Below are 22,691 nucleotides of genomic sequence, written 5' to 3' on the forward strand. Positions count from 1 at the left end.
GAAATGGCTGTGGGGGTATAGTCATGAAGTTACCCATCTTTGGCAGAGAGTTATTTCCACAAAATATGGTGAGGGTCAAGGGGAGTGGAATACTAAAGTTTGCAGGAGGACTTACGGATGTGGCCTTTGGAGAAGCATTCATGAAGGGTGGGAGAGCTTTTCTAAGCATTTGTCTTTTGTAGTGGGTGAAGACACTCGTATTCGCTTATGGCATAATAGGTGGATTGGTGATAATACCCTAAAAAATCTCTATCTTGAGCTCTATGTGTGTTCAGCTGCCAAGGATGCTTGTATCTCTGAGGTTTTGTAGATTCCCGAAGGGGGTACTGTTAATTGGCAGAGAGTTATTTCCACAAAATATGGTGAGGGTCAAGGGGAGTGGAGTACTAAAGTTTGCAGGAGGACTTACGGATGTGGCCTTTGGAGAAGCATTAATGAAGGGTGGGAGAGCTTTTCTAAGCATTTGTCTTTTGTAGTGGGTGAAGACACTCGTATTCGCTTATGGCATAATAGGTGGATTGGTGATAATACCCTAAAAAATCTCTATCTTGAGCTCTATGTGTGTTCAGCTGCCAAGGATGCTTGTATCTCTGAGGTTTTGTAGATTCCCGAAGGGGGTACTGTTAAAGTGTGGGATTTAAGGTTTTATAGAGCTTTTGAAGACTGGGAGCTAGCTGCATGTTATTCTCTACTTCAGTTTATCCAAACTCATATTCCTCAGGGTGATAAGAGAGATACTCTTTGTTGGCAGCTAAAGGTGATGGTATGTTTGACACCCAATCTTACTACCATGCGATTCGGGGTACTCCGAATTCTTTGTTTCCTGGAAGGGTGTTTGGAAACCAAAGGTTCCTAAGCGTATGGCTTTCTTTTTGTGGACAGCTGCTCATGATCGGATTCTCACTTTGGATAATCTCATGCTTAGGGGTCACACTTTGGCAAATCAGTGTTGTATGTGTTGTTGTGATAAGAAGTCAGTGGACCACCTTCTTCATTGTCTTGTTACACACACCTTATGGACTTTTATGCTTCAGGGTTTTGGTATTAATTGGGTTATGCCAGAATCAGTGGCGGGATTGTTTTCTTGTTGGCATCAGTGGCTTGGGAAGCATAATTCGAACATTTGGAATTTGGTTCTAGGGTGCTTAATGTGGATTGTTTGGTTTGAACCAAACCGTCACTCATTTGAAGACATTAAGAAGACGTTGGATGAAATAAAGGTTTTATGCCAGCGTAGTCTTTTTGAGTGGTCTCGTTGTTGGGGTTTTACTGATTATCGTTCTCTCTCTAAGTTTATGTCTTCTCTTAGATTAGTTTCCTAATGAGCCTCTTTTTTGCTGTTTGTTTTATCTCTTTCTTGTTGTTCATCATCATGAACAACTTGTAGTCTTCCTTATTTTTTCATTAATAATAGTTTCTCTGATTACCTATCAAAAAAAAGAATTTAAGAGCTATGAAGCATTCTTTTATGGTTTGCGTGATGCAAACTTCTTCAAGGTGTGATGCTTAGGAAGTCTAGGTGTGATACCTAGAAAGCCATCTTTTTCTTTAATTTTACTATTTTCGGTTACTGTTCACATTACTATTCATGGCACCCAAATTCTGATTGTTCTCCTTTGTTTCATCCCAAACCCCACTAATCCTTGTCCCCTTTGAAAGCCCTACAATCCCTATTATTTTCCATCCTTTTCCCCACCAAAACCTAACCATAAACCCTCAAAACCCAAGTGCTACCAGATCTGCCAAGAAATTCTAAATCAGATTTTGTCGTTCCTCCTTGTCCTACATTAGTCAAGAGATCAAACTAAGCACTAGCTCAAGCTCAATCCTATAAACAAGCTTTGTTCATGTAGAAAAATTCTGTAACAAAAAGAAATTCAAGTTAATATAATAAAAGTCTAAATAAATAACTGCCTAAAGAGTATAAGGGTGCATTTGGCAGAGTTGTTAAACAATTCATTTTCAGTTTTTAAACAACATTACACACTTTTTCACCCACATGTATTTCAAAAAACTATAAATAATATTACTCAAACTCCTCTACCAAACGAGCCCTAAAATGCAAAAGTTATAGTTTCTACATAAAAATATAGGGCTGTAAATTAGTTGAGTTGAGCCACATGCTTAGATATTTTAAAGGTTTTCCTAAAGCCCATAACTAACCATATTAAAGAGCTTAAGGCTTCGTTTAGGAGTTCATAAGGCAATGGAATGGAATGATCATAAGAGAATGGAAAAGAATGTATTTAAGCAAGGAAAATAAATGGAAAAGAATGGAATGGGATGAAATTAAGTAACCTTGATTGGATGTTTTAAAATAAAGGAATGGAAATGAATAAAAATAAATAGAATATAAGTAATCTTGTTTGGGAGTAATATAGAGGGAATGAAATGGATTTATTTTATAACAATCTTATTATTAGACCTTTATTTTAAAATAAATGGTTGAATATATAGGGGTATTTTGGAAGTTTTAGCTAAAAATTCATTAAATCTAATTTCATTCCCTCCTAATTTCAGGGGAATGAAAATTTGAGGTTTTAAAGAAATGGAGAGAAATGAGTGTTCCTTTCTACCCATTCCATTCCCTCCTACTTAAACTCTCAAACAAGGGAATAGACTTTCTATTCCCTCTATTAAAACTCCCAAACAAAGGAATGGAAGAATATTCTAAAATTATTTTTTTCATTTTTTTTTCATTTAATTCCATTTCCTCCTCCCAAACAAGGGCTAAGTCAAGCCTGGGCATGACTTGTTTAAATTCAATAGAATGTCTCCTAACAAACCCATTTATTTCCTAACCACTACCCTTTTACCTTTTATCTTTAACTATATCAAATTTCAAATTTCATAATATAAAATACCCACTCACCCCCCCCCCCCCAAAAAAAAACTAATAATAATAATGGGGTCACTCCTAAATATTACTTTAAAAGAGATTAAAACCCTCATTTACACTATTTTTGTGGTTAAAATGGGTAAAATTTACATTACGTGATAAATTTTCATCATTTCAACTTATTTTCAGTAAATGGTTGATTAATTTAGTTGTGTTCAGCAGTTTTCTATTCCCCAGATTTGTAAAAATGAATAAATAGACAAAAGGAAAGATAAATATCTCGAAAAAAAAATTTGTGAACACATTTTCAGGAATCATTCACACAATTTATATTAGAAACAACTTAAAAAAAAAAATTATATTTATTTTTCCTTTCCTGTTAAGGAGAAACAAAATTGCTAAAAATAGTGTGTTCCCAATTTTATTTTATTTTTCGGCTTGGTCAATTTAGCCCAAAGGGCTTTTTTTTTTTTTTTGAAAAGTAAATATCTCATTGATTAAATGTTTAAGGGCATTACCCATGTATGCAGGGCGTATACAAAAGGTTCATCAACATACAACTATCAAGCACCTCAGGCAAATTGGCAAAAGAGAATATATCGGAAAAATTCATCCAGTCAAATAAACTTAATAAGAACTACATATCGTATACAGATTTCAAAATTCTAGCATTTCTCTCTCTCCAAATGCACCACATGCAACAATGCGGGATCACGTTCCAAATTGCTATATCACTGCATCTACCAAAATTGCCTTGCCAAGCTGCTAAACGCTCCACAACCCCCTTTGGCATACCCCATTGAACCACAAAAAGATAAAACACCATGCTCCAAAGCTTTAAAGTTTTTCATATATGTTACATATTAGGCCATGTCCACTGTGCAACCTAGGAAACTCATTTTTGAATTTTAGGATTCATAAGATGTATCAAGATGTGTATGATGGGTATTGGTATATGGTGACAAAATAGTCTCCTGAAAATTGTTTGTGCTTCTTTAATATTAGGAAATATGGCTCATTACCTATCCCAAAAGTGAGGTCACAAATGATGACCATCAAATATGGTTCTAAGCTTACAAGTCCATCTTCTTACCCCTAGATCTACCCTTTTGGACCTTTTTTTGCAGATCATTTGAGTAGGACTGGCATCAGTTAAACAACGACTTTGAGGAGTTTTAATCAAGCTCTATTAACTACCGGGGAAGTGGTTATGACATTTTGGGATAGATGCAACACATCTATGGAGACAGGTGATTGATATGAAATATGGGGAGGAATGTGGCGGCTGAACTTCAAGCTCAGTGAGAGCACCTCATGGGTGTAGCTTTTGGAGGAGTATTGCGTAAAATGGGACACTTTTCAGTAAAATTTGTCTTTTGTGTTGGGAGACGGCAGTCGTTTAAGGTTCGTCCATGATGTTTGGTGTGGAAATCATTCTCTAAAAGAGTTGTACCCTGGCTTGTATGCTTGCTTGCTTGATCAGAATGCATCAATCCATTCAATCATGGAGATTCCGGTAGGTGGGAAGGCCAAATCTGGAATATACAAAGGTTTTCATGATTGGGAGTAGGAGTCAGTTGGTTCTTTCTTAGACCTTCTAGGAGGAGGGTGTGACAAGATGTAATGGATATTGAAAGAGAGCAAAGCATTTAGTGTTCGCCCTTGTTATGAGGCTCTCCATGGTGCACTGAATAGCTCTTTCCCATGGAAGAGTGTTTTGTGTGGTGATGTTCCCAAGAGGATCTCTTTTTCTAATTTAGCTAACCATTTTTCAAAACACTCGCATCTAATTATCTAATTTATACACCATTTCATTAAAATATCAATATTTATTGAATTTTTTTAATCGTTTCTCTCTCTTCACACCCAACAATCACCATCCACTCTCTTCCTTCACCCTCGAGAAATGCATAGAAATAATAGAATAAAAAAGTCATTTTGCATAAGCTATAATGACTTGTATATTTTCACAAGCACTATAGCAAAATTCCATTTTGCATAACTAGTTCATAATTTGACATGGGTGATTTTTGGGCTTCATTTGCTATATTTTGGGCTTTATGATATTTTACATGAGTTGGTGCGAATGCTCTTATCAGTTGGGTGGTGTTGTCTATGCTTGATGGAGTTAGTGTTCAGAACTTTTGGGATTCCTAGGGGGTGTTACCGAGGAGGAGGGTGATTGATCTTGGAGGAATTGGTTTGGGAGACACTCTTCGGCGATCTGGAACATCATTCATTCCGCTATGTTTGATTATGGAAAGAGAGAATACAAACAAATCAACTGGATCAGCACTTTATTATTTGATTGGTCTCAAAGTATACAAAATCACTTCTTCTTTGTGTATAATTTTTTTGTAATTCTTTTACGTTACATAGTGCTTATCATAATGATGAGCATGACATAATCTATTTAATTAAACAAAAAAAAAGCATATTTTTAATTAATCTATTGTCAAGATTACAGTCAATTAAGGCCCAAGAAAGCACGGACACGGCAATTTGCCTACCGTGCCCGTGTCGTAAGGGTACGCATTGGGCACGGCTGCACGCGTGTCCTTCCCGGCCGGAACACGGCGAGAAGAGGAGAAAAAAATTAAAAATTAAAAATCCTAACCTGAAACGCTGCGTTTTGAGAGTATCCCTTGCACCCAAAATCAGTTTCCTCTCTCTCGATCTCTCTCCTTCTCTCAGTATCACTCTCTAACGCCGACCTCCTCTGCCTCTTCTTCTTCTTCTTCTTCTTCTTCTTTGGGAGAGCTGATCAGCCGATCTTCTTCCCTCTTCTGCTTTTTCTTCTCCTATTTCTAAATATGTGCTTACGTATTTAATATTTTACAGTTTTCCCCTTTTGCCCCACTCGGGAATTGGCATGGCAGCCAGGTGTTTCAATTTTTTTTTTTTTTTGAGCATATGCCTTTGTCTGTGTTAATAAATTAACAAGACTTAGTTATATAGTATTTAAGTGTTGTTACTTAGGTTTCACTTTTAAGATTCTGTTATATGAATTTTTTCTTATAAGATGAAAATATATTTTTTAATTAAGTAACCACATAGTTGAATTTTAAGAAGAAAATTTAAGAAACAAAACTTAAAAGTACTGTACTTAAATTTTGTCTTAACTTAATATTGATTAATAAAACAATAAATACATACCCCTCAAAAAAAAAAAAACAATAAATACATAACATAATTTTTAATTATTTTACATTTTATTATCAAGATATAAAGTAGACACATGTATATATTATTAGTAGTTAGCTTTTAATATTCCAAGTCTTTCTTAGACGTGGCAAAACGAACGGGTCGGGTCAGGTTAATTTGGTTTGCAGGTCAAACGGGTTATTTTTAAACAGGATAATCGAGTTACGGGGTCGGGTCAGGTTTACCCGTATTTTTCAAACAAGTTTTTTTTTTTTTTTTTCAATTACAAAAACAAATCAATGACAACCTGTTTAGAGAGAATGAATAAAATCAATTAAGCAAATGAATTGCATTTAATGCCACTTGCTAATATCCTTCCAATTCTGATAGTTTTGAGCATGACAAAAATTATTTATAATCATAAATTCATGATGGAAAAAGTCTTCAATGTTAATAGCTCACTATCAAAATGCAAATAATTACAAGTTTACATCTTCAAAAAGAGATAGATCTTAAAACAAACAAAACAAGTAAGCCAGCAAAGTAGCAAGTTATCGATCTTCTTAAGTACACATGTTCTTGTTGCATTTAAAATAATAATAAAGTTAGATTACTTAGAAAGACAAACTAAACAAAAAATAAATAAATAAATAAACATAACATATTAAGTAAATAAGAATAAATAAATATTTTATAAGAATTACATCTCAATCTCAATCTACTGAACGTTGGTAGCAGATTCAGTACTGCAAATATTCATACTTGCAAATTGTAGCTCTAGTTGGCCAATTTCGTCAGCATCTTCATCTACAATACAATATTTTAATATAACTTAATGTACCATGAAAGCAAATCAATAAACAATTAAAATTGTATAATTATGACTATAAAAAAATTAAATTACCTTCAAATCCTCATAGCCAACTTTTAGTACACAACGTAGTTTCCACATTCTTAAGTAAAAGACGTGATCAATACGGAGTAAGAATTTTTTTCCCAGTGCTAAAACTTGATTAAGAAGCAACAGTAGTTATCGAAATGCTCATGAGATCCCGTGTCATTAAAGAGAGCTCTAGAAATCGATTGTAATGCTCTTTCCACCAAGAGAGAACTTCCAACTTTGAATTTTGCTTTTTGTTAAGTCTAGGCTCATCTAAATACAAGTCCAACTGAGATTTTTTTTGTTTTGACACCACGTCCACTTTCATAATGATCAAATTCCTAACATTAAAAAAAATTACAATAAAAAATAGTACCACACAACATTACAATCTTTATTATTAAAAAAACATAGCACAACATATACCAAACAAAATGCAATTCACTTACATCATCTTCCTTATCTTCTAATACAGCTCAGTTGAATCTGAATGAGATATATATATATATATATATATATATTTTAATGGTTGTCTTGACTACTGATGAGTGATGACTCTTCACTTCTTGACAGCCTTGGCCAACCCTTGTCTTGTCTCTTGTGTAAGTTGTAACATGTTGTAGGCAAGGCAAGCACAAAAGCTAGGCAGCCTAGGCTAGCTAGCTCTTATTGGTACTTTTGATGATTTTTTTTATTTTTTTGCTTGGTGGTACTTTTGATGAATTAAATAGTCATTTTTTATAATAGATTAATTATTAGTTTTGATACTTTGTGCTTTATGCACCTAGTATCAAAACGTAATTAAAATATTATTTTAGCGAATTTTTTTAACAGGTCGGGTCACAGGTTATCCGGGTCGGATCACGGGTCAACCCGTTTTTGCTTCGGGTCAAAAAAATCGAGTTCAGGTCAGGTATTTTTTTGGGTCTGGTTGGGTCGGGTCAGAAAATTCTGACCCCATATTGCCATGTCTAGTCTTTCTTGACTCTCAAGGTCTTTCCCCAAATCTTGTCACTCTCTTGCCCTAAATCTCTCATCCAGCTAATCTAATCCACAAACTTTAACTTTGCTTTCTATCTTTATTACCACATTCACCACAACCGTGCAAATCTAAACCTTTATATCTACCTTTATGGTGTGTTTGTTTGGAGGTGAAATAAAGTGGATGGAAAACTTTGGAGAGAAAATAGGAAGGAAAACTTTTTGGATTGTGTTTGGTTGGATGAGGATGAAGAAAAATAAATGATGGGGCTCAGGTGTTTTCTCCCCGAGCCCTCCAAAAAGTTTTCTCTCCAAAGTTTTCTCCCCAAATTGGAGAGAAAACTGAAGAGAGAAAATGAAGCTACTTAATGGACAAAAATATCTATGTACAGTTGCACATGGGCAATTCATCCAATTCCTTCCACTTTTTTTTTTTCTTTTCTTTTCCTTTCCTGGGCTAGACATTGCCTTCTTCTTCTTCTTTTTCTTCTTCCTTTTTATTATATTTTTTTTTTTTTGGATTTCCTAGGCGTTGCCTTCTTCTTTTTCTTTTTTTTTTCTTTTTCTTTTTTAACTAGACACGATTTTTATTTTTTTAATAAATTGGGTGATTTTTTTTTTTTATTGTTTGTCACTTTTTTGTTTTAATTGGCCATCATTTTTTAACAAGGGTATATGAGTAAATTTATACAAACTCACTTTTTCCATTCTTCCACTTTTCCACTCCTAACCAAACAAAAATGAGAGAAATTAAAATCTTTTCTATCCTCTCACTTTTCTATCATTCCATCATTTTTCATCCTTTCACTTTTTCAGCCCTCCAACCAAACAAACCCTTATTGTCAAACCCTCTATTTTCCTTCTTGTAATAGATTTTCTGTTGGGTTTTTGAGTTTGTGGTTTGGGGTTTTTCCCCAAAACCATCCCTTTGTAAAGTGTCTATGTCTCATTAAAATGAGATGGTAAAAGCACTAAGTGCTGAAACCAACAAATTAAAATGTTCTAGCAAACCTATGAAGCTGAAGGCAAATGAGAAAATTGTAGAAGTGTTGTATAATATAGGGCTGGTGGGAAAGCTATTAGCAAACAGGAATATCAACAAAAACACAATTAAAGTCATCATTCGGGAACTCACCTGCCAAACTTTGGAAAATCGTTTGCTCATGTCACTTCAAAACCATTATGCTTAGGAAACTTCTACCAACTTCCCACTCCCAACAAACCAAATACTTAACCTAGTTACAAAAATCAAAACTCCCTTAATGAATTCCTTGTCCTCACAGCCTTTAACACCATTATTCCCATGGATGCAGAAATCTTTGAAAATACTAACCCCAATATCCCAACTCAAACCCAAACTCAAACACTTAACTGTTCCCAAGACATCCATCAAACCAAAACCAAAAACCCATTACAAAATACCTATAAACCTAACAGCCCCAAAATTATCCAATGGACCCCACTCTCTCCTAAAGAACCTAATGAATTCAAAGCAAACTAGGACTTACCAGACCCCGCTCTTCTTATTGGGCTTTCAAAAGCCCAAAGCAATATGCTTTCTTGGATTGCTTATTATAATGAAGGTGAGGCTAGTTCAACAGATGGGCTTAATACAAGAGGTTCCAAAGAAATTCTAAAGCATCCACCCAGTAGCGAGAAAGAGATTAAGTCAGGGATGAAAAGAAGACTAGAAGCCAAGGATGATACAATTAATAGAAGGGTGATCAAACTCTCAAAAGTGGGGTTTGGTTTGCTTAAAACTAACCCACAAATTGTTGGTCCCAATGAAAAAATGCAAATGGAAGTCCTTAACAGGAACAGTCTCAGAGGTAAGAAGAATATGAGAGCACTATCCAAAAATCGATCATATCTCCATTAATACACCTCTCCACAAGTGGTAAGCCCTGATAACTCTTAAACTTCTCTCAATTTATCTTCCCCTAAATCCAAAATGGCTAAGGAGGTGGGCTTTATCATGCCCCTACCCTAGCGATGATTGTCCCATCTTGGAATTGTTGTGGCTTGGCTCGGGCCTTGGCAAAAAGAACCCTTTGAGCATTAATAAGGGATATTGGTCCAGATGTAATCTTCTTATCTAAAACTAAGGTTCCCATTGGCAAATTTAAGAAATTTTTTGAATCTGTGGGGTTTTATAATTTGGAATATGTCAATCCTAAGAGAAGGGTGGTCTAGTTGTTGGCTAGAAAAATGTTATTGACCTTGAGATTACTTCAAAATGTAGTAATGTGATTAATGGTTTAATATTCTTTGACCTGGTGAATGAACCATGGTTATTATCCTTTGTATATAGTCCTCCCAATAAAAATAACAGAGGCCCTTTTTTGGGATGTAGTGGAGAAAGTGGGGGATTCCTTTAAAGGGGGATGGCTTTGCATTAGGGACTTCAATCATGTTTTCACTCAAGCAGATAAATAAGGGGCTAGGCCGGTTGTAGTCCTCCAAGGGGGGTCCAAATGAAGTGATTGAAAAAAGTGGCTTTATTGACTTGTAATTTTCTGGAAACCCATATACAAGGTCTAACAAAAGAGAGGGCTTGGCAAATATTAAGGAAAGGCTTGACAGAGCTTTTGCAAATAAGAGATGGAGACTAATCTTCCCCAGAGCCACTGTTTAACACATCCCAGCCTCCTTATCTGACCACTCCCCTATTATTTTGATTTCAGAAGGTGAACAAAGACAATTCAAGAGACCATTCAAATTTGTGGAAGCATGGACAAGAGATTAGACTAGCTCCTTTGTGGTGGAGAAAGCTTGGAAAGAAAGTTTAAATGGAACCCCAATGTTTGAAGTCTGCAAGAAGATCCAAGAAACAAAAAATGAATTCTGAAAATGGAATAGAGAATGGTTTGGAAATATCCATACTAAAATTAAAGAGAAATGGGATCTTTTTTAGCAAGTTCAAAAGGAAGAACCAACTTCAGAAAATTTGGTGAAAGAAGCTACTATAAATTTAGAACTTCATGAGTGGTTGATCAAGAAGGAAACATTATGGAGACAGAAATCAAGGATCAAATGGGCAGTGGTAGCAGAACTAAATACTAAACTTTTTTCACCTTTCAACAATTGTTAGAAGAAGAAGGAATGCGATAGACTTTTTAAAGAACTAGCATGGGAATTGGATTTTAGGCAGGGACGAAATTGGTGAATGCTTTGTGAATTTTTTTTATTGATCTATTCACTTCCTCTAACCCTTCAATCCCAAACAATTTTGAAGAACTTGTCACCCCTTCACTGTCCCACGAAGATGTTGAGATGTTAACTGGTCTGCCCTCAACAGATGAAATTAAAAAAAAAAAAAAGTTGTGTTTAGTGTGGGATCCAACAATGCCCCTGGTCTAGATAGGATGTCAGCCCTTTTCTTCAAGACTTACTGCTATGTTTAGTGTGTGATCCAACAATGCCCCTGGTCAAGATGGGATGTCAACCCTTTTCTTCAAGACTTATTGGAATGTCATTGGAAGAGAAATATTTGAAGCAATCTCGAGTTTTTTTTACCTGGGGTTACATGTTGAAAGAGATCAATCACTCATTTATTGTTCTTATCCCCAAAGGCAGCAATGCAGCATCTGTAAACTAATACAGGGCAATCAGCCTTTGTAATGTGCTATATAAAACAATATCCAAAATCGTTGCCAATAGGATCAAGCAGATTTTACGTAAATTGATTTCCCCATGGCAAATAGCATTCATACTGGGTAGGAAAATACAAGAAGATACGTTCTTGGCACAAGAAATCCTTCATGCAATGAAAAACAAGAAAGGAAAAACAAGTTGGATGACTCTTAAAATAGATATGGAAAAGGCTTACGACAAATTGGAATGGGGATTTTTGGAAAAAGTCTTACAATGTTTTGGATTTCCTAACTCTTGGATCCAATGAGTAATGCAATGTGTTTCAACAACTTCCTTTTCCATTCTCATCAATGGAAGTCCATATGGTTTCTTCAAGTCATAGAGAGGAGTGAGGCAAGGTGATCCCCTTTCTCCTTTTCTTTTTGTTCTTGCTGCGGAGGTCTTAGCCCGGTTGATTGAAAGGGAAGCCTATAGTAATGGAATCAAAGGATTTAAGCTTGCTAGGGACTTGATGCCTATAACCCACCTGCAGTTTGCAGATGACTTATTTACTTTTGCCTTTGACAATGAGGAAAATTTGGAGAAAATCAAATATTGCTTGGAAATATTTTCTGAATGGTCTGGACAAAAGGTTAATTTTACAAAGTCAGTTATTATATTCAACAAAAATACCCCACATAGCCTTAAAACACGCTTGGCCAATTCCATAGGTATCAATGCCTCGAATAGGAAGGAAAAATATCTTGGCATTCCTATTATATCGGGTAGAGATAAAAAAGCAGCAGTGGAGGAAGTGATTGAAAAAGTCAGGCAAAGGCTTCAAGGTTGGAAAATGAAAACTCTCTCTTAAGCTAGTAGAACCACTCTAATACCCTCAGTGGCTTCATCAATTCCAGTCTATCAAGCTTCATCTCTTATCCTGCCATCTCAAGTATGTTCAAAGTTAGATGCTAATAATAAAAAATTTAGTAAGGGCAATACAGAGGAGAATAAGCAGGTTTGTTGCCTCAAAAGTTGGGATTCTATTTGCATCCCAAAAGGGGTAGGTGCGCTAGGTCTCAAAAAAATAACAGATATGAACAAAGCTTTGGTAGCGAAAATGACATAGGAAGTAGTCTCTAATTCTGACAAATTGTGGATTGAAGTTTTCAAGAAGAAATATGTTCGAAATAAAAATTTCATGAGAATGCCTATGCCAAAAGGGGTGTCTTAGGCTTCCAAGAGCATCTTTGAACGCGGAAATGTCATTAAAAAAAGGATGTGCTATAGAATTGGCAATGGGTTAAATACTTGGATTTTGGAAGACCCATGGATCCCTAATGAACCTAGGTTTATTCCCCAAGCAAAAAGTGGGATTTCCATGGATGTGCATCTTATGATAGATTTAATTGATCGTGATACTAAACAATGGCATAGAGGAAAATTGATATCTTTATTTGAGCCACTCATAGTAATCAAAATTTTAAATATTCAGTTACCCCATATAGCCCAACAAGACCAAGTATTTTGGTGCTTAACCCCATCTGGTGAGTTTGCAGTAAAATCAGCCTACAATGCCATCATAGTTTCTAACTCTCCAAACCACCCATGTATGCAGGAAAAAGATTGGGAAGATTTGTGGAAACTCAAGGTATATGCTAGACTAAAAAAATCTTCTATGGAAAATAGGGATGGCAATGGGGCGGGGTCGAAGGATGGGGTCTTCGTCCCCGCCCCGTATGGTTTTGTCTTGCCCCATCCCCGCCCCGTCCCGCATGGCGGGGAAAATTTTCTCACCCCATCCCAGCCCCTTGGGGCCCCGCGAAGCCCCGCCCCACCTCATAAAACTTTACCTTTTGTTAATTTGCTCTACAACTAGTACAATTTTTTTAATGAAACCTATTTCATTAATAAAAATATACTTAAAATTACAACTAAATTTATCCCATCAAATCAAATCAATTTTTAGAAAAAATTGAATAATATATCCAAGTATTTAACAAGAAAATCATATAAAAAAAATAAAAAATAAAAATCTCATGGTATAACACATAACAAAATAAAGGCAAAGAACCACATTGGGTAGAATAAAATAAGCTAATATTGATATGGTTATTTAAATAGTAGGGTTTTAAGGTATGAAAAATTTACAATTATAACCCTTAGTAACGTGAGGCGGGGCGGGGAAAACCCGCACGGGGCGAAGCAAGGAAGGGCGAGTTAAGCGGGGCGGGGAAAAATTGCCATCCCTAATGGAAAATGTGCTGGAATATACTCCCAACTTGCTCTGTTCTTAACAATCAGTTCCCCCTCCCCTCTCTAGAATGTTATTTGTGTAGTAATGCTACTGAATCGTTGGAACATCTGATGTTGCAATGTGATTGGGTTGCTCAGGTGTGGCTACTAGCTCCTTGGCTCTTAATATTGAACAAGCTATCATCCTTCTCCATGGTGGATTGGATTTAAGTCATTCTAAACCCAAAAACTAAGTTGGGTTTGGATGAAGAGGCTGCTAGAGATTTCCAACTATATGCTGCCTTTCTTTGTGATCAAATTTGGATGTCTAGAAACATAGCCAGAGTGGAAGGAACCAAAAGCAATTTGGTTAAGCTAGCAAGGCAAATCCATAAGATTTTCCAAGAGCATAAACAATCTTGGAGATTGCAACTTCTAAAACCATCTAGGAAAATTCAATGGTCCCCACCTTAAGCCAATTAGATCAAAATCAATTTTGATGCAGCAATTCAGGTGGAGAAAATAACAGTGGTTGTTGTGAGCATAGATGCTTCTTGTAGGCTTATCTCAACTTGGGTTAATCAACTCCTGGAGACTCTCTTGTTGGGGAAGCAAAGGCTGTGCTATGTGCCATTAAATATGCTATTATTGAAGGTAATAAGAAAATAATTTTGGAAGGTGATGTGTTGAACGTCATTGGTCCTTTGAGGAATCTAGATTGCCCCCCTAATTGGAGCATTAAACCATTTATTGATGATATTTTGTATTTTGTAAAGTTTTTTGAAAATGTATATTTTTCTTTTTGTTTCTAGAGAGGGCAATTCTTTAGCCCATCTTATAGCCCAGTGGGCAACTTTTGTAAATTGGTTCGGGCATGTTCCCATCTCTAATTTGCTAGCTTCTATTGTTCAAGCTATGATTAGAGATAGGCTAGGCCAGGATCCTTTTGTTTCTCCCCTATTCAAGTTGAGCAATAAAGTTGTTATTCAGCAAAAAAATAATATTCTAAAAGAATTTTGAATAATAATTTAAAAGAATTATTTTTGTTATAAAACAAATTTTATAAGCTTTGGAAAATATATATATAATATAATATAAAACCGAAATGTTTGAATTTTTGTTGACCACTCTTTATTGTGCTACATGGCTACATAAATTAATGCCTCGTATATATATATTTAAAAACACTGAACAGTTGTGCCTTTTCATTTTCAATAGGCACATTTTCGGTTAATAGACACTTTTTCATTCATTAGGCACTTTTTCAGTCAATAAACACATTTTAATTCAATAAGCACATTTTCATTTAATGGGTACATTTTCATTCAATAGACACATTTTCATTTAATAGGCATCTTTTCGATCAATAAACACATTTTCATTAAATAGACACTTTTTCGGTCGATAGACACCTTTTGGTATATCCAATATAAAGGGTTATGACATTTTAATAGACACATTTTGGTATATTAAATTTGAAGGGTTATGACCTTTCAATAGGCACCTTTTGGCATAATATTACAACATATCTTATAATTATACACACACACACACATATATATATACACAACACAAACTAAACTAAAGACGCAACATCCTGCCTCTTATTCCTTCCCACAAAAAACTATTAAATAAAACAACATTATTTTCTTCTTCCTAACTAATAAAACTTTGTGCTATTTCTTTCAATGTCATTTTTTTTTTTTTTAATTTTCATGCATTTTTGCTTGCTACTCCAACTCAAAAATAATGGTTTTTTTTCCTAGAACTTTTTCAATAGCTATCCTTGTGCATCCACATGGGTTAGTGAGTAGTCTATATATACTATAAAACCGAAGACGTTTGACCAATGGTTGAGTTCCTTAGGTTGTGCCACATAAGCTTTAGAGTCTCCACAATTTTCCACATTAGTAATTTTTATTTATTTATTTAATCTATATATACATTTTAAGAAAAAAGAATATGATTCTGTCCTTTTCACATTTCAATGATCTACCTCTACCTCCCTCCCTCTTTCATAGCCTTCACCTCCCACCTCTCTCTCCATCATGTAGTGCCTTCACCTCTCACATCTACCTCCCTGTCAGCCCCCTCAAAGCCAAACACAGTTCTCATGGCAAACTCAAATACAAACCCAGTAGATACACTCCATTCACCATCTGACATCTTCTTACAAAATCACCCAATCTTTCAATTTTGTGTCGGCAAGGTAATTTAAAAAAAAAAAATTATGTTGCGCGTGAGAACCAAGGTTTGTTTTCTCTTTAGCTTTTCTATTCTTGGTTCGATAGTGATAATCCAGAACTCTTTTGATTAATATAAATTATTACTATTTAAAATTTTTCATCAATTATTAGTACACAATGAATCACTAGATGCAGTAGATTTGATGTCGGTTTGGTGGCTAATATTTATCTAAAAAATTCCATCAATTATAGAATATATTTCATGCATAAGCTTATGTGCTCTCTAATTGTTCTTATGCTGGTTTGGTGGCTAATATTTGTGATTATCAAGGAAAGGTGATTAGGGCATGTAGTTTGAAGATGATTGTTATTAGGAACATATGCATTCTGTTAAGTTTGCATAGGATGTTAGTGTTCAGACTTTGCTTTGGAGTATCACAAGACTAAACTTATGAAAATCTTGCAAATGGGTCAGGCACCTTTCAAAGGTACAATTTATTGGCAATCTATTGGTAGAGCTTAACTATCTTATGCAACATATGCAACTTAATCACAGTTGTGTTTATTGTGGTGTCTAAATTTGGAAATAGGGTGACTATACAATTAGTAAGTTATGCAAAAAATCTGATCCAAAGATTGATGAAAATTTTAAAATTTTTGATAAACACTTGAATTGAAACTACAGATCCAGTACGAAATAGCCATCAATCGAGGCTACTACACAAGGTTTTTGTTTCTTAGGCGTTTTCATTTGTTTTGACTTTGATATTGTGAATTTTATCTGGGTTCATGTTGTTTAGGAGATTGGAATCCTAGAAATTGAAATTTAATTCTTTATTGATTATTTGAGGATTGGAATCCTAATTTTTATTTAAATTTTTGTTTAAATGATATTTTTCATTGAGTAATTGAATGTTTCGTATAAAGGATAGAGATTTTTGAGATTGGAATCCTAATGTGCAACATTCATTCTTTGTGATGAGAATTAGATACTAATGTGCAGTATTCATTCTTTGTGATGGGAGTTAGATATCTATTTGCTTTATTTCTAATTACTTTAGATATCTATTTGCTACTAAAAGATATCAAAATGACCCTCACTTTCACAAAACATAAGGTATTACATTCACAAAACTTAACGTAAGGTATCCTATGCTTTCAAACTTTGTGAAAAAATTCAAATCAATTCCATCTGTTTGTCTCATGTTTTTGTTTTGTGCATGTTTAGGTTACTAAGGCAACAAAATTAAAAATTTAAGGTTGCTTGGCACTGTCAACAACATTGCATAAGTGGTAGCTTAAATTCTTCTTTCATTGTTGAAATTTTTTTCCCATTTGCTTTGATTGTAGAAAATAAACAAAGATTAATTAATAATTCATATTCTATTGCTTTCCTATGCATCACACGGGTTAGTGAACCAAAGACATTTGACCATTAGTTGACTTCCTTAGGTTGTGACACATAAGATTTTGGAGGTCTCACAAATTTCCACGTAGACATTTTTTAATTTTTAGAAAAATTGATTTTTTACCTTATGATTTTCTACCCGACCTCTTCTTCGACTCTTCCCTCTACTCTCTCTCTCTCTCTCTCTCTAGCAAGATGACCAGCAACCACTGCCTAGCTATTGTGGAGCCCAATCTCCCACCATTACACTTAATCATCGCTGTCTTCTCCTCTGTCTCCACTTTCCAATCCACTATCTATATTCTTTGACAATGGTTTCAGCCCCCAACATTCTAGACACTACATTTTGTACCCCTTACGACTTGAGCCTCCGTTCCCCAATGATGCTGAAATTCTAAGGCCCAAGGTTGGTTTAGGGCCCAATCAGATTACAAATTGACTTGAGAGATGTTAAAATGGAAAATATAACTTCTTATGAGCAAATAAATATAGTTTTGGAAAATAAAAGGCCAAGAAAACCCTCGGCCTGCGTATGCAGGCCAGAACCTATGTACGCAGGTCTAATGCATGCGTACGCAAGCACAAACCTGCACATGTAGTTAGGGTTTCAGAAACCTATGAAAGGCAAGTTTTTTACATTAATGTTGAGGTTTGGAACGAATCCCACATCGTCTGGGAGCCATTCCAAACCCCTATTTTCTCACTATATATGCCATACATGACACATTTTCAAAACACATAGAAAATCCTAAGGGAAAACCTAAGATTCACTAGAAACAGTGAATCAAAGAGGGAGTTTTTCATAAAACATCCTCAAGTCAATTTTATTTTGATTGGGACCTTTTCTGGTTTTGATCCTCGAGTTTTTAAAGTTTACTAATCATTTTTGCTTGGTTGTGAATAGATTTGACTGAGGAGAATGGCCAAAATCAAGCGAAAGGAGCTTTTGTTTTGAGGTATATGTTCTAACCTCTTCTCTTCCATTTCTGCATTTAATCTTGCTTTTAATCTTATTTCTTTGCTTTGTTTATGTGTTAATATGTTTGTTTTAGTTTAGGTTTTAATTCTTTTCTTTTTTAAAAGTATGCTAGGTTGTAAGATTTCGTTGTTCTTTTAGTTTCCATTCTTGCTTTCTGGGTTAGGGTTCTTCTGGGCGTGTCTACGTGCATATGCTTCTACATGCGTACGCAACCTTGAAGTATGCACACACATACAACTGGCATGCGTACGCAGGCTTATGTATGTGCACGTATACTCGTGCCCAAAAATCCTATTCTGAGTCTATTTGCTTCTGTTTCTTTGCTTCTTTCATATAATATGCCTCTGTTTTGGTCTTCTTGTATGTTTTTAAACCTCTATTCCTTTGTTTATTTGCTTGTTTGTCTCTAACACGCTAGATTAGGGTTTTCTCTTTGTTTCTTGTTTTGATACCATGAACATGCATAAATATGATCATGCATTAATGCCATAGGTGCTGTGATACAGTGAGGTAAGCGAGGTAAGTCATGCATTCACATGAACATGCGCTGGGTATATGTTTGATGATGAATATGAATGTGTTCATTTGGATGATTTGTTCTCACATGTTTATTTGAATCTTGCCATGCTTGTGTTTCTCCCATGTACACTTGTTACCTTGTTTGAATAAGTTATTTGCCATGATAGATGTTGTAAATACAAAATCTCAAGTTTGAAAATCAAACAATTGACAATGTTTTACAAGTGTAAATTTGTATTGAAGAATTTGTAGGTATAATTCTCTATGTTTAGATTCTAATACAATAGAATAATCTCCTGATTTGATCTCCTTAGAAAAGTCTTCAATTCAAGTATTGCGTCGATGTAGTCTTGACTTGAACACAAGATGTCCTCCACTTGGATTGGAAAGTGGATTGAAAGATCTTTGGAATGAAATTGTGATGAATCTCTGGCTGTGCATTTGTTAGGGATTTCTTGTTCTTTGCGTTCTTCATGGGTTCTTCAAATTTTATTGATCTTCGAAGATTTATGGTGGAAGTTCTTCGGGGCTTTAGAACTTGAATCTGATAAAACTTTGATGGATCAAAGTCATTGAAGTTTTTGGAGGCTTTGAAGTTTGATTCCAGTAGAACTTTAAGACTTGGAAGAATGATTTGGATGAATGTTCTTCATCTTTGAAGATTTGTAGTGAAAGTTCTTTGGGGGTTTGGAGGCTTGGATCCATAGAGCTTCACTAATTTGTAGTCTCTTAGTGTTTATGGAGGCTTTTGAGCTTGATTACAATGAGCTTTGAGATCGAGAAGGATGACTTGAATGCTTTTGCTTTGAATGTTCTTCGTACTCGAAGGTTGAAGTTCTTGATTTTCTTAGAAGTTTTGGAGCTTGATTCCGGCAGAGCTTCAAAACTTCTGAATATTTCTAAATCCCCTGTAAGACTGAGAAGGGTCTTTATTTATAGGAGTCCTAGAGAGTTGTGATAACACACGATTGACTATCATTAATGACATGTGTCATAATTTACATGGAGGGACTTTATGCCTTGTTCTCCAAGGGACACATTACATTATTTGATTAGCCATAGTGCTTTAATTTAAAATAACACATTTTAGCCTTTAATTAGACTGCTTATGTCATATAAATTAACATGAGCTAACATTTGATTGGTTCTCAAGTATTCTTTGTAATTTTTATTCTTTAACACTTGGAATATTTTCATTGGTCTTTGAATAATGATAATGACACCCATTAAATAATACGTGACTTCTTGTAATTAGCCGCTTTAAATGTACTACATGAATTTTGTGGTCTGACGTGGCAATTTATGATTGGTAGAAAATTTCACTTTCTACAGATGTATGCTATGGTTGGTTGATGAGCATGATAGATGAATGTTAGGTCTTTGGGATGAAATGCTATGTTGTATGCTAGTGTGTGTGTGTGAGTTAGATGCAATGTTGAATGTGCCTTTAATAAGATTAAGACGTAGGACACAATTGAGTGGAAGCTGACCCACGGGTCAGGTGGTTTTGGGTGCCTAACACCTTCCCAAGACCGTACCTAAACTTCGAACCCATACTTTGGTAGTAAGACTAGTCCTTCCACGTAAGGACGCTATATTCATGGTTCCTAGACCATAAAACTAGGTGGCAACTCCTTGTTTCTCTGCCCCAATCCACTCGGCCAAGGCGTACTCCTCAAAGCGACCACGCCTTGCGCCCATAGTGGCGACTCCACTAGGGATATAGAGTTTGATTCTAATGTGTCCTATTTTTTAATGTTAATAAAGGCTTGTTTAATATTTGTTTGCACACACTTCACTTGGTTATTTGTCCCTTTATCTCGATTGGTGATAATTGGGAAGATGAGTACACTCCATTCAAGCCAAAGTCTTTTGAAGTTCATCCCATCAACTCACAATGTGTGCCATTGCCTATGATGGGCTTTGAGTACGTTAACGGTTTGCACTAATTCGCAAAGGTCCACTTAGGCCCTCGGTTGGAATCATGGCCCACCTAGTTGTGAGTGGCCTACTTATCTATCCTTTTAGCTCTAAGGAACCTACCCACACTTAGAAAGATCCTAGATCTCATCAAAAGTGGATACCCTTTATATCTCTTGTTTGTTCAACCATATATCTTGTGGTCACCTAACTCTAAAGAACAAATATAAGATATAAAATTGAAGGATGACCCAAAAGTTATGGCATACCCTAAAATTTTTAGGATAAAAGAAAAGATGTTCTCACATATAAGAGGTTTATCCTAAATTCCAAAGGTATATCTTAACTTGAAAGGTTCATAAGACTATAGCCTAATTGCTCTCATAAGCCAAAATAAAAAGGCCTTTTGAAAAAGAGGACCTTGGACTTAAGGTAGCAAGTATGTTATGGACTCGGCATCCAATGTTCCATAAAGTCAAAATGAAATCCCCTAATCTTGGGCCTCTTTGTTGCATGCCTAAGCCCAAATAATGAGAAATTCATGGACTTTGAAGGAAAGGCTACAATATATTCTAGCTAGAAGGTAAAAAAATAATGATAAATAAAATGAGAAAGAAGAGCCGAAAGGTGATGAATACATTGTAGGCCCATATTTGAGACAAAGAGTCGAAAATCTCTAAGTACATTCTAATGAAAGCCCATGAGAGTAAGATGAAAGCATTATTGTAAAATGGACTAAAGCCTAAATGAAACAAGGGGCAAGGTTCATGAGAGGAAAGAAAGCGATTTTGTAATTAGGCCTTCACTAAAATGGACTTGAAGACTTTCCAAGAACATCTAAAAGAGAACTCTTTTCTTTTTTTGGGGCATGTATTTACTAAAACTCGTTGGGCCCTCTTAGTTTTCCACGTGCCACGATGTTGACTTAAGAAGACATCGATCGAATGATGACCGAAGGAAAGGTTCGCTTTTTTCTACCAGAATTCGTGACACAACTGAGAAGCACTCTCGGACCATGGACCTTCAGAAGGGCCCACGTCAACGATTTCCCTAAATTAGGAAGTAAAGGATCATGAGAAGACCATGACTGGCCAAAATGGACCTTGATGGCAGAAGCAAATCAAGTCAACCCAGCTCACTTCATGCTTGAACGTGACATAGACCCTCCTTCTAATGATGATCAATACCTTGTGCTGACCCAAGATGAGGGGGAGGAAGGAGATGATGGAGTAATTAGCTATTGGAGTGAAGACGATGGCGACTAGTTTCTTAACAAGGCAGGAAGAGATCTCCCCAATGAAGGTGAACTTCTGTATGACAAAACTAAAGCTATACGCAAGTGGGGGCCTCTAAAAGATGAAGACTAGTCCACTAAATTGAAGACTTTGTTCGAAGAGGAGGACGAAAAGGAAAGTAGCACACGCTAAAGAGGAGGAAGGATAGAATTCATCAAGGGGCACCTCAATAATTGGACTTGGGTTGGGTTTTCTAAGAATGAGGGAAAGAAATTTTGTAATGCAAGTTCCAATGTACTTTTCAACATTTTAAATAAAATGAATTCTTATTTGGCTTGTTTTGATGTGTCCCATAATATTGAAATTCTGCATTTAAATGATTCTAATGAATTTGAAAATGAAATTAATAAATAGTTTGAAAAGAAAATTGAACCTTTGGAACCAACTTTTGAAACCCTTAATTTGGGTAATGATGAGAATCCACGCTTAATTAAAATTGGTTCAACCCTAAGTGAAAAAGAGAGAAAAGATCTCAAAAAGCTTCTCACAAAATTTCAAGAATTGTTTGCATGGTCCTATAAAGATATGCCCGGCATCGATCCCGAGATAGCCTAACACCACATTAATACTCATGCTCACATGGTACCCATCAAGAAAAAGTTGAGGCGTATGAGAACTGAATGGCTTCCAAAGAACAAAGAAGAGGTCACAAAGCAATTGAAGGTAAGCTTTATCAAACCCATACACCAAGCTGAATGGATAGCCAATGTTATGCCCGTACCAAAGAAGGAT

At 35.5% G+C, this 22,691-nt stretch overlaps 1 protein-coding gene and 1 long non-coding RNA gene across 7 annotated transcripts in view; one reads left to right on the forward strand and one right to left on the reverse strand.

Annotated features, from left to right (window-relative positions):
- Positions 1–5,646, reverse strand: part of LOC126713785 (uncharacterized) — a 31,501-nt gene extending 25,855 nt beyond the window's left edge. For 3 of the 4 annotated variants that reach the window (XM_050413652.1, XM_050413651.1, XM_050413650.1), the window contains exon 1: positions 5,457–5,645. The gene's annotated coding sequence lies outside the window, so the exon portion shown is untranslated. Of the gene's footprint in view, positions 1–5,456 lie in introns of all 4 variants that reach the window. The other variant, XM_050413653.1, reaches the window with a different exon arrangement.
- A 9,980-nt stretch (positions 5,647–15,626) lies between these two features.
- Positions 15,627–22,236, forward strand: LOC126713786 (uncharacterized). 3 transcript variants are annotated; one of them, XR_007651431.1, is made up of 3 exons: positions 15,627–17,131; positions 18,151–18,202; positions 19,059–22,236. It is a non-coding gene; the product is annotated as an uncharacterized LOC126713786 (long non-coding RNA). The 3 variants fall into 3 exon arrangements; XR_007651432.1 differs by having other exon boundaries at positions 15,627–15,903; positions 17,067–17,131; positions 18,151–22,236; XR_007651430.1 differs by having other exon boundaries at positions 15,627–15,861; positions 17,067–17,131; positions 18,151–22,236.
- The last annotated feature ends 455 nt before the right edge of the window (positions 22,237–22,691 follow it).

The sequence above is a fragment of the Quercus robur genome, chromosome 2 (genome assembly GCF_932294415.1).
Source record: "Quercus robur chromosome 2, dhQueRobu3.1, whole genome shotgun sequence".
NCBI classification, from domain to species: domain Eukaryota; kingdom Viridiplantae; phylum Streptophyta; class Magnoliopsida; order Fagales; family Fagaceae; genus Quercus; species Quercus robur.